Consider the following 10606-nt stretch of genomic DNA (forward strand, 5'->3'; position numbering starts at 1 on the left):
TACCCAGCCAAGGTAGCCATTGGCACATGGACTTGTGTACATGCCGGTGGCTATGCTCCGCCGCATGAGTCGCGGTACCTACCGCCGGTCCCCGGCGGTGTGACCCCAGCACCACCATCTACCCAGCCAAGGTAGCCATTGGCACATGGACTTGTGTACATGCCGGTGGCTATGCTCCGCCGCATGAGTCGCGGTACCTACCGCCGGTCCCCGGCGGTGTGACCCCAGCACCACCATCTACCCAGCCAAGGTAGCCATTGGCACATGGACTTGTGTACATGCCGGTGGCTATGCTCCGCCGCATGAGTCGCGGTACCTACCGCCGGTCCCCGGTGGTGTGACCCCAGCACCACCATCTACCCAGCCAAGGAAGCCATTGGCACATGGACTTGTGTACATGCCGGTGGCTATGCTCCGCCGCATGAGTCGCGGTACCTACCGCCGGTCCCCGGCGGTGTGACCCCAGCACCACCATCTACCCAGCCAAGGTAGCCATTGGCACATGGACTTGTGTACATGCCGGTGGCTATGCTCCGCCGCATGAGTCGCGGTACCTACCGCATGGCCCCGGCGGTGCATTACCGCCATGGTGCATTGCATTCAGCCAATGGCAGAGATGATCGCGGTGGCATGATGCAGATTTGAAAATTGCGTAAGCTGTGCTCCGCTGCCGCGGGGGCGGTCATTGGATGCTTTTGAATGATGCACCATCGCGGTAGCGCACCCCGGGCACTTGCGGTGCGTCACCGCCGTGGAGCATTGCATACAGCCAATGGCATGGGTGGTCGCGGTGGCATGATGCAGATTTGAAAATTGTGGAAGCTGTGCTCAGCTGCTGCGGAGGCGGTCATTGGATGCTTTTGAATAAGGCAGACCCAGACAACCAATTGAAGCAGCTTATTAGCTTCCAAACGACCCCAGGGGGCTATAAATCTGTGGGAGTGAGCCACACATTCCCACTGCTCGCAGAGCCTGCTGCCTAGGACCCTCTCCTGCTGCTGCCTGGGACCCTCTCCTGCTGCTGCCTGGGACCCTCTCCTGCTGCTGCCTGGGACCCTCTCCTGCTGCTGCCTGGGACCCTGTCCTGCTGCTGCCTGGGACCCTGTCCTGCTGCTCACAGAGCCTGCTGCCTGGGACACCTCACAACTCACTTCTGCCACAGGTCTGCCATATCCATAGGGATGTCAAGAACAGATAAGATCCGTGCCAGTCCATTCACGAGTGAGGAGCTGGATGTCCTTGTGAACGAGGTGCTGGCACAGTAGCCACGCCTGTTTGGTGGCCCCAATGTCGTGGTAAGTCAACATGAAGGGAGCAGTAGGGCAGGGTGGTATCAGACGTGTAGTCATGATGCTGCAGTATGTGCTTTTGGATGTGGGGTGCTCACAAACACTGACAGACACGATGTTTCCAGGTCGTGGGAGTGTGTGTGTTGCATTGTGACACTGTCCTAGGCCAGTACTTGTATGTGTGAGTGGGATTTGCTACTTTTTCGGGCAGACATAACCAACGGTTGTTTGCCTTGTAGATGCCAGGACAGTGTACGCTTGTGATGAAATTTCAGGGTGCCCCTGTAGTCATAGTCAGTGTGACCCACAGAGTAGGTTCAGTGGCTGCACAGCCGAACATTGAACATCAGCCAACTTACATGCTACAGTTGCTTCACACTGATTAGTGGATATGCCCCATCAGTGCCCTGTACAATTTCTGAATTACACAGTGCTGTCGATGCATTTGTGTTGAAGCATCATGCTTTAGTGCGATTATCATGGAGACTAGGAACCTCAATGTGTGCATCCATTCACTAATGTTCATGCCATGCAGAGTGGCCTTGTGAGGGTACCCCCAGTTCTGGAGGGAGGGAGGTTACTGTCAGTCCCGAGTCAGTGTCTGACTGCTGTACTGATAGATGCTGACATATGCCATTGTGTATTTGTACATTTGTCCTTCTTTACTCTCATACCTGCAGCTCAAGGTACACCAACGTAAGGCTGTCTGGAGGGCCATAGCAGCAAAGGTGCGAGCCCTGGGGGTATCAAACAGATGACACACACACTGTCACAAGAGGTGGGACGACATCAGCCGGCTGGCTAAGCAAGTGGCAGAGATGACCTTGGGGATGGTACCACGCACAGGGCGTTTGGCACGGCGCACCATGACTCCGCTGATGGGACGCATACTGGCAGTGACCAATCCAGACCTGGATGCACGTCTGAAGGGGCTTCAGCAGCAAGACAGACATGGTGAGTATCCGGGGAGGGAGAGGTTGTCTCGGAGTGGATGCATGTGTACAGTGCCTGTGGCAGCGGTGACACATGTGATGTGCGTGTGCTGCCATGCTGTGATATGTGATGTGAGTGGCAACTGTGATGTGTGTCTGTATGAGGCATTGGACCACCATGGCCTTACTGTGCTGCTCCTGCCTGCAGTTTTCAGTCCTTGACAGAATTTTTTGTGTCCACATGGTCACTCTTCTTTGTGATGGTGGGTGGAGTCCATATTCTGCTGTACAGCTGTGTCCACTTAATGAGTGTGACACCATGTCTGTCTACTTTGCATGCACCTTCATGGTAGAGGCCCACACATCTGACGACAATGTGAACCCTGATTGGCACATGTTGATTGTAATGGCCTATTTGACAATGTGGCATGTGTAGTCAATACAGGTGTGTGTATTTCCCTCTGGATCCCTTTTGGGCTGTAAGTGGTGATGTGTGTTGTGGCTACATCATGTCCATGGGGCAGGTCAATGTGGGCTGGGGGAACACCATCCATGGGCAGGGTGTAGTGCTGTGTGTCATCGACATTGCTCCACTCCTGCCTGTTTGTCCGCATGACAGGCACTGTTGTGGTCTATATGGTGTGTAGCTGCACAGTGATTGGAGGGTGTGGTGGTTACCATGTAGCTCTAGGCCTCTCATGTGCTGCATTGATCTGATATTGTGTGACCAGATGATGACACTTATACAACCATGTTTCTGTCACTAATGCAGATTCGCAAGACACCACGGCGGAACATGATCCTGAAAGTGGTGGCGAGACCAGCACGACAGCGGCAGCAGAGCAAAGTTAGACGTAGCCAAGTGACACTGACCACGCCAGCGCTACTGAGGGTGACAGGAGTATGCATGAGGATTCTGTGGCTGAGACACAGAGTACCACTTCATCTGATGGCAGGGGGGATGCGTCCCTGTTAGCAGCCACAGGGGATGGGGAGTCTGCTGCAGCATCTGACAACCAGCGGCCACTGCCCAGCCTCCCATCCACTTCCTCTGGGGCTGGCCGTATCCGTGTCACTAAGAGGGGACATGTAACATTCACACATGGTACCGCTGCCCCTGCACCTGTCCCCCCTGCTGCCCTCAGTGCAGAGTGCGTAGAGCTCCTGCGGCAACTTTGCGTGGGCCAGACCGCCCTGCTCAATGCCTTCAGTGCCCACGATAACAAATTAGGCCAGGTTCTGGCATTCATGGAGGGCATACACTCTGACGTGGGTGGCCTACATCGTACACTCCAGTCATTGTCAGGAACAGTCACGTCAGCCCTCCAACAGGCACATGCCCCCATTGCAGCTCAGGTGCCTGTGACGTCCACCCAGTCAGTGGCCACATCAGATGACAGTGACCACTTGGGACCTTCATCAACTAAACGATACAACACTAGGAGCACAGGTCAGACCCAAAGCAAACAATCCCGTCCACAGACTCCATCCCCAAAGAAGAGCAGGGCCCCCCCAATATGCACAGACAAGGTGAAGTCACAGAAGAGCAAGGCCAGAAGAGCATTGTGTCAGACATCAGGCTCACATGCTACAGAGGCATCACCTGAAATTGACTCAGCTATGCCCACAGAGGATGTGTGGGATGTCGTGGCTACACCTGGGGAGAGCACAGGGACACAACCACCCACCACATCAACCCCAGAACAAAGTACATCGAGGCAGGTGGAGGGAAGCCCTGTTGTGACCAGCCCAGTCATTGTGGCAGAGGAGACCCCTGTTGTGACCAGCCCAGTCATTAAGGCAAAGGAGGGCAGTGTTGTGTCCAGGCCAGTGTCTCAGGTAGAGGAGGGCAGTGTTGTGGCCATCCCTGGCAAGAAGGGACAGGAGGGCACTGTAGACACCACCCCTGGGGTAAGTGGGAAGGTGGTCACTGTAGGGGGTACACCTTCCAGAGAGGGTAAGGTGGTCCGGAGGCGTAGCCAGCCCAAGCGTTCTGCAGGATCAAGCACTTCTCCAGAGGGAGTGCCAGTTTCTGCCCCTGATGTGGGACAGTTGGGGTGTGTGCCGGTGGTGTCAACGCCACTTCCCATCAACCCCATGACAGGGAAGCAATTTCATATTCCGAAGAAGTGGAAGGGCACCCCTCCAACCTCTCCCACCCACACTGTGTCAAGGGCGTGCATGACTCCACCTCCACGTGCCACGGTGCCACCTGGTCCGCACAGCCCTCCACCTTGCAGGCCCTCTGTTATAACCACATCACATGTCCCTCTGTCACACCAGTCAAGTGGACCTGCAGTCCCTGACACACAGCCAGGTCCCACTCCACATGACAGCCAGGAGTGAGTTGTCAACACCCTCATACACCTGTACCACACAGAGGTGTGCTAGTCTAGACCATTGTTAGCGATCTGGGTGTGTTGCTGGCCTCGTTGCTCTGATGTGCTGTACTCACCCCTGCCCTGCCAAGGACTCTGGGCCTGTTGCTCTGATGTGCTGTACTCACCCCTGCCAAGGACTCTGGGCCTGTTGCTCTGATGTGCTGTACTCACCCCTGCCCTGCCAAGGACTCTGGGCCTGTTGCTCTGATGTGCTGTACTCACCCCTGCCCTGCCAAGGACTCTGGGCCTGTTGCTCTGATGTGCTGTACTCTCCCCTGCCCTGCCAAGGACTCTGGGCCTGTTGCTCTGATGTGCTGTACTCACCCCTGCCCTGCCAAGGACTCTGGGCCTGTTGCTCTGATGTGCTGTACTCTCCCCTGCCCTGCCAAGGACTCTGGACCTGTTGCTCTGATGTGCTGTACTCACCCCTGCCAAGGACTCTGGGCCTGTTGCTCTGATGTGCTGTACTCACCCCTGCCAAGGACTCTGGGCCTGTTGCTCTGATGTGCTGTACTCACCCCTGCCAAGGACTCTGGGCCTGTTGCTCTGATGTGCTGTACTCACCCTGCCCTGCCAAGGACTCTGGGCCTGTTGCTCTGATGTGCTGTACTCACCCTGCCCTGCCAAGGACTCTGGGCCTGTTGCTCTGATGTGCTGTACTCTCCCCTGCCCTGCCAAGGACTCTGGGCCTGTTGCTCTGATGTGCTGTACTCACCCCTGCCAAGGACTCTGGGCCTGTTGCTCTGATGTGCTGTACTCACCCCTGCCCTGCCAAGGACTCTGGGCCTGTTGCTCTGATGTGCTGTACTCACCCCTGCCCTGCCAAGGACTCTGGGCCTGTTGCTCTGATGTGCTGTACTCACCCCTGCCAAGGACTCTGGGCCTGTTGCTCTGATGTGCTGTACTCACCCCTGCCCTGCCAAGGACTCTGGGCCTGTTGCTCTGATGTGCTGTACTCTCCCCTGCCCTGCCAAGGACTCTGGGCCTGTTGCTCTGATGTGCTGTAGTCACCCCTGCCATGGACTCTGCACTTCCTGTTTGTGTTTGACCTGTGCATGGTCTGTGCCATTTGTACATGATTTTGTGACTTGCTGTTGTCTAATAATGTTGTATTGCTACATCTGTGCAATATGTGAATAAATACAGTTACTTCTGGTGTGTTTTCTCAGTCTCCTTGCTGATTAAAGTCCTTTTCTTGTTTTCATTTGCTTGACTGAGTACCATGCTCTATTTTAAAGTTCACCATTGCAAGGCTCTTTGTGTCCATATGATTTTTAGACAGGGGGGACATGGTCTTCAGTCCATTGTGGCCCTGATGATGTTGTACTCTGTGATGGATATTTTACAGGCCATGCCGTTTTCGTGTTGGTGAATTGCTATTGCTGCATACACTGTTCACAGGTCACCTTGGGGGACACTGGCAGAACAGGGTGTGCAGCTGTTCAGTGGTTTTGTAGCTGTCTGTGATGTCATGAGGTGTGTGTGTTTTCCTTTCTGTGTGCCCAGGCGTGTATGTGTATGGTCGTCTTGTGTTGGCCCTTAGTCCTGGTGGCATGGCTTACATGGCATGTGTGGTGTTGGGTGTGGCAGAGGTGTGCAGTGTGAAGGGCGTCAGTTTGTAGTGTATGTATGTGTGCCCCTGTATGGTGTGAGACACACATGTGTCAGCCAGGAGTTGTATGCCTGTTGTTCATTTTGTCTTGCCCTGTGTGGATGATTGTCTGCAATTGTGTGGGCTGTGGGGAGTGCACTGGTGTGTGTTCCTTGTCAGCCAATCCTGCAGTGCCTGTGTCCCTGGTTGTGTGTTGCAGTGTGTGTGTAGTGTGCTTGTTGTGACAGTGCTTGTTGGTGTGCATGGGGGTGCACAGGATAGGCACCTGGCCTGTGACTAGCTCGGGTGGGGTGCAGTGTTGTTTGGGGTGGTGTGTCACTGTGAAGTTTGGGACCTGCCCATGCCTTGGTGTGGCCCTGCCTTCTGCATAGTGGGCATGTGTTGACTGCGGCGGTGACGTGTCCGTGACGTTGCTGCAGGTTGGCGGACGTTGTGTGTTCCGGATGCCGTGGGGTGCCTTGTTGTGAGGTTGGTGATGTGTGGGTGCCCATGTGGATGTGTTGTGCCCCCCAGCAGGTTGCCAGTGTTGTGCTTGGGCCCTGTGTCGGCATGTGTGTTGTGTGGTGCATATGTGTAGTGGCGTACCTGCGGCGGCCCATCTGGCGATAGTGTTGCAGCAGGTACATGACCGGATGCATGTGGAGGGCTGGGTCCATGGGGTTCATGCCGGGTCTCGGCGTTCGTGCTCCGCTGTCGACTTTCCGCCTGCTTCAGCTGTGCGGTGTCTCCGCTGCCGTGCGTCTGCTTGTTTGGGCCATCCTAATTTGTCGAGCGGGGCGGACGTCATCGGGCGCGGCGGAGGGTCTCGATTGGCTGCAGCCGCCGCGGTGGCGGGCGCACTTTGATGGCGGAGCGCGGCGCTCCGCGGCGGACGGGAAATGACCTGTGTTTAACTATCCTAATGTGGCGGACTTGAGTTCCGCTGCTCGCGGGCTAGAAAAGCTGTTTTTCCGCCCCGCCACCACCGCGGTGGTGCTACCGCCCGACATCCTAATGGACCCGTTAGTGTGTGGAACCAAGGTTTCCACTCAGAAAACCACACAATTCAGAGTTCTTTGGGGTTTAACACAAACATTTACCAACTGACATGGACAGATGGTAACCGTATGGGAGGACCTCTGAGTTGAAATATTTAACATGTCATCAGTTATGTCATCAACAAATTTGTTTAACATGTCATGAGTGATCATTTTAAAAAACTAAAAAGATTGACATTCGCCAATTATAGTTCAGCAGGCTAACTACAACTTGCGCTCCCATGCACTGTGTGTGACCTCGTGTAATCATTTACTCAGACATGTTAAATTAAATCATTGATGACATCACTGATTACATCTCAAATGACATCATTGAAGACATCACTTAAAACAAAATCCACGCTAGTCATCCTTAAATTGCTCTATAAGCATGCTAGATATTTTAAGAAAACAAAGTGGGTAATAATAATAATAAATCGCCCACAATCATAGGGGCATAGCTACCAGTGGTGCTGCTGGTGCAATGCACTAGGGCCTAGAGGTAAAGTGGGGCTCAACTACAACAGCCACTTGAGCCCTAAGAGGGCACCTAAATAACCATGCTGTAGTTGCGAATGTCAGTAAGCATTGAAAAAAGACTTAAAATGTTGCTCTTGCCACATTTTCTGTGCGTTCAGCCTAGTCTTCTGAAAAATTGCTGCTTATTCTTTTAACAGAGAGCCTGCTGTTTACTTTTTTTCTCTTACTGCAAAGTTTGAGGATTTCTTAAAGTGAACTGTGCTAAAATGTTGCTAGTGGCAAAGGAAAGGCGGAAGGATGTTGTTTTTTATTCTAACACACAACAAACTTTAAATACCAATAAATGAATTGTACAAATATTTCAAAACAAATAAACATAAAAGCACAAATTACGTTTTTTTTGTTCTAATTCTGAAATGTGATGGAAACAAAGGGGTCCATTAGGATGTAGGGTGGATCGCCACCACCCGCATGGCGATAGCGATCCACCCTACATTCTAGCCCACCCGCCACCCATTTCCCCCGCCACATTAGTATCCGCCGCTTTTCCACCCGGTCAATGAGTTGCACTGCCTGCCACAATGCCAGGAATGCAGGATGCGCCTACCACTGTGGCGGACTCATCCTAATTGCCCACACGGGACCCCCACCCTTATGGTGGGTGGTCCCAATCCCCGAAAGGATGACGGGCGGACAAAGTCCGCCCGCCATCCTAATGACCCCCAAAGATTCTAACGGGGCCAAGATAAATCAAGACACTTCAGTTGGTTATACAAAAATGACAAATATTTGCTAAAATCCTATTTCCTCACATTATCATTTGTTTAGCAGTAACATTGTATTTTAGTGTAAATGTAGTGAACTTTTCGATAGAAATGTCCCGACTGTAAATGACAGTGGCTAGCACACAGTGCCTTAGTTATATTTGTGACAGTCCGATCCTAGATGCAACACTAGCCACATACTTTACTTTTATCACTCTCCTGGAGTTGCTTAATAGGAGTTACTCATTTGCAACACTTTTTCTTTGTGGATTACGTGGATTTTTCATAATCCCTAAGAGTTTGGAAAATTGTTCCATCACTGGGAGCTAGCTTTTCATTCCTTTTAATTCTCTCAGCTGCAAGAGTCTGACAGCAGAATCTACTGAAGCACCTGCAGAGGGCACTGGAAAGGCTACATTGAGCATGCAATGAATGACCGATCAGTGCACATTGAGCATGCAATGAATGACCGATCAGTGCACATTCACAGTGCATTGGCTGCATGATGCCAGCCGATGGCAAAGAAGAAGTTAAGCCCATGCTGCTGGATGACTTCTGAAGACAAGACAGTCACAGTAATCACTGCATTCAGCCTGAACGGTGGAGGGTACACAATGACAGTAAATCAACAATGTCTTACTTAAAACAGAGTGCTGACACTGGGGAAATTTGTGATTTGAGTGTTGTTTATTGCTTTTTCTTTAAAAAAAATGCAGAAGGAATTTTAAAAAATATTATTGGGGTGGCATATACACAATTCTTCCTTATTAAAATCAGAAGTAGATATAGTTATCCTTGTGAGACCAGTGGAAAGCAGCCATAATCTCAAAAAACAAGTGGTCCGATTCACAGAATTAATCTGAGATAAAATCCTAAACTTACTACTTTTGTTATTGACAGAAGGCATTTAGTGTTAGTAAAGTTAGGACTTGTAATTTTACTACTACTAAAGTGAGACAAAATCCTAACTTTAGGACTTTTGGTATTCACAAAAGGCATTTATTAGTAGTAAAGTTAGGAGTCCTAACTTTACTACTACTAAATACCTTCTGTAAATACCAAAAGTAGTAAGTTTAGGATTTTATCTCAGATTAGTTCGGCCCCAACATGTTGCTCCACAGAGAAAGATACTGAGAGAGGGGGGAACTCAAGTAACTTTCTAGTATTGGTGGTGGCCAAGACAACAAATTCACAGGGATAGCAGAATTAAGGTTCTGTTGTGGCTTTAAAAGCCCTACTTGGCTCTAAGAGCCCAGGAGCAAGCTGAGACATGGAATCATTTGGCATTGAAATCAGGTAACGAATATTGTGTTAAAAAATGATAAAGTGTATTCAAAATTCAGAAAAGTCTATTTCTTGACAGTAACTGGTCACAATATTGAATTTTTAATATCGACATACAATACTATTGTGTTGACTATATCGATAATACTAAAATATCGATGTTAAAAATATATTTTTTTTATTAAAATATCGTCGTATTAAATATCAAATAAAAAATATCGTCATTAAATAATATTGTTTTTAGTGTTGATAAAAATATCGTAAAAAAATATTGTGTGTAAAAAATATCTTTTTTTTTTAATATTGACATAGTATTATTTTATATTAACATATTGTTGTTTTTTATGTTAGTTGTATATTGTTAAAAAAAATGTAATATATATTTTAGGAGCAGCATGTTGGGTTTTTAGGGGATAAGGGTGGGGAGTGTTTTAAAAATATGTTTTTAAAAAATTTCAATATTTTTTTTAATTTTATTATTTCAATTATGAAATGTTGTTTTAGGAGTGGGCTGTTGGTTTATAGGGATAAGTATGGGCAGTGTTTCAAAAATATTTTTAAGTAATTTAAATATTTAAAAAAAAGTTAAATTACAAATATGAAATGTTGTTTTAGGAGCGGGATGTTGGGTTTTTAGGGAATAAGGTTGTAGAGTGTTTTAAAAAAATTTACAAAATGTTGAAACTTTTTTAATTTTATAATTCCAAATCTGAAATGTTGTTTTAGGAACGTGATGTTGTGTTTTTAAGGGATGAGGGTGGGGATTTTTTTTTTTATATTTGAAATTAAATTTTGCAAATTTCAAGTGAATTTATGGACAATAATAATACGTTTTGGATTTGGAATTT

The sequence above is a fragment of the Lissotriton helveticus genome, chromosome 7 (genome assembly GCF_964261635.1).
Source record: "Lissotriton helveticus chromosome 7, aLisHel1.1, whole genome shotgun sequence".
Taxonomy (NCBI): Eukaryota; Metazoa; Chordata; class Amphibia; order Caudata; family Salamandridae; genus Lissotriton; species Lissotriton helveticus.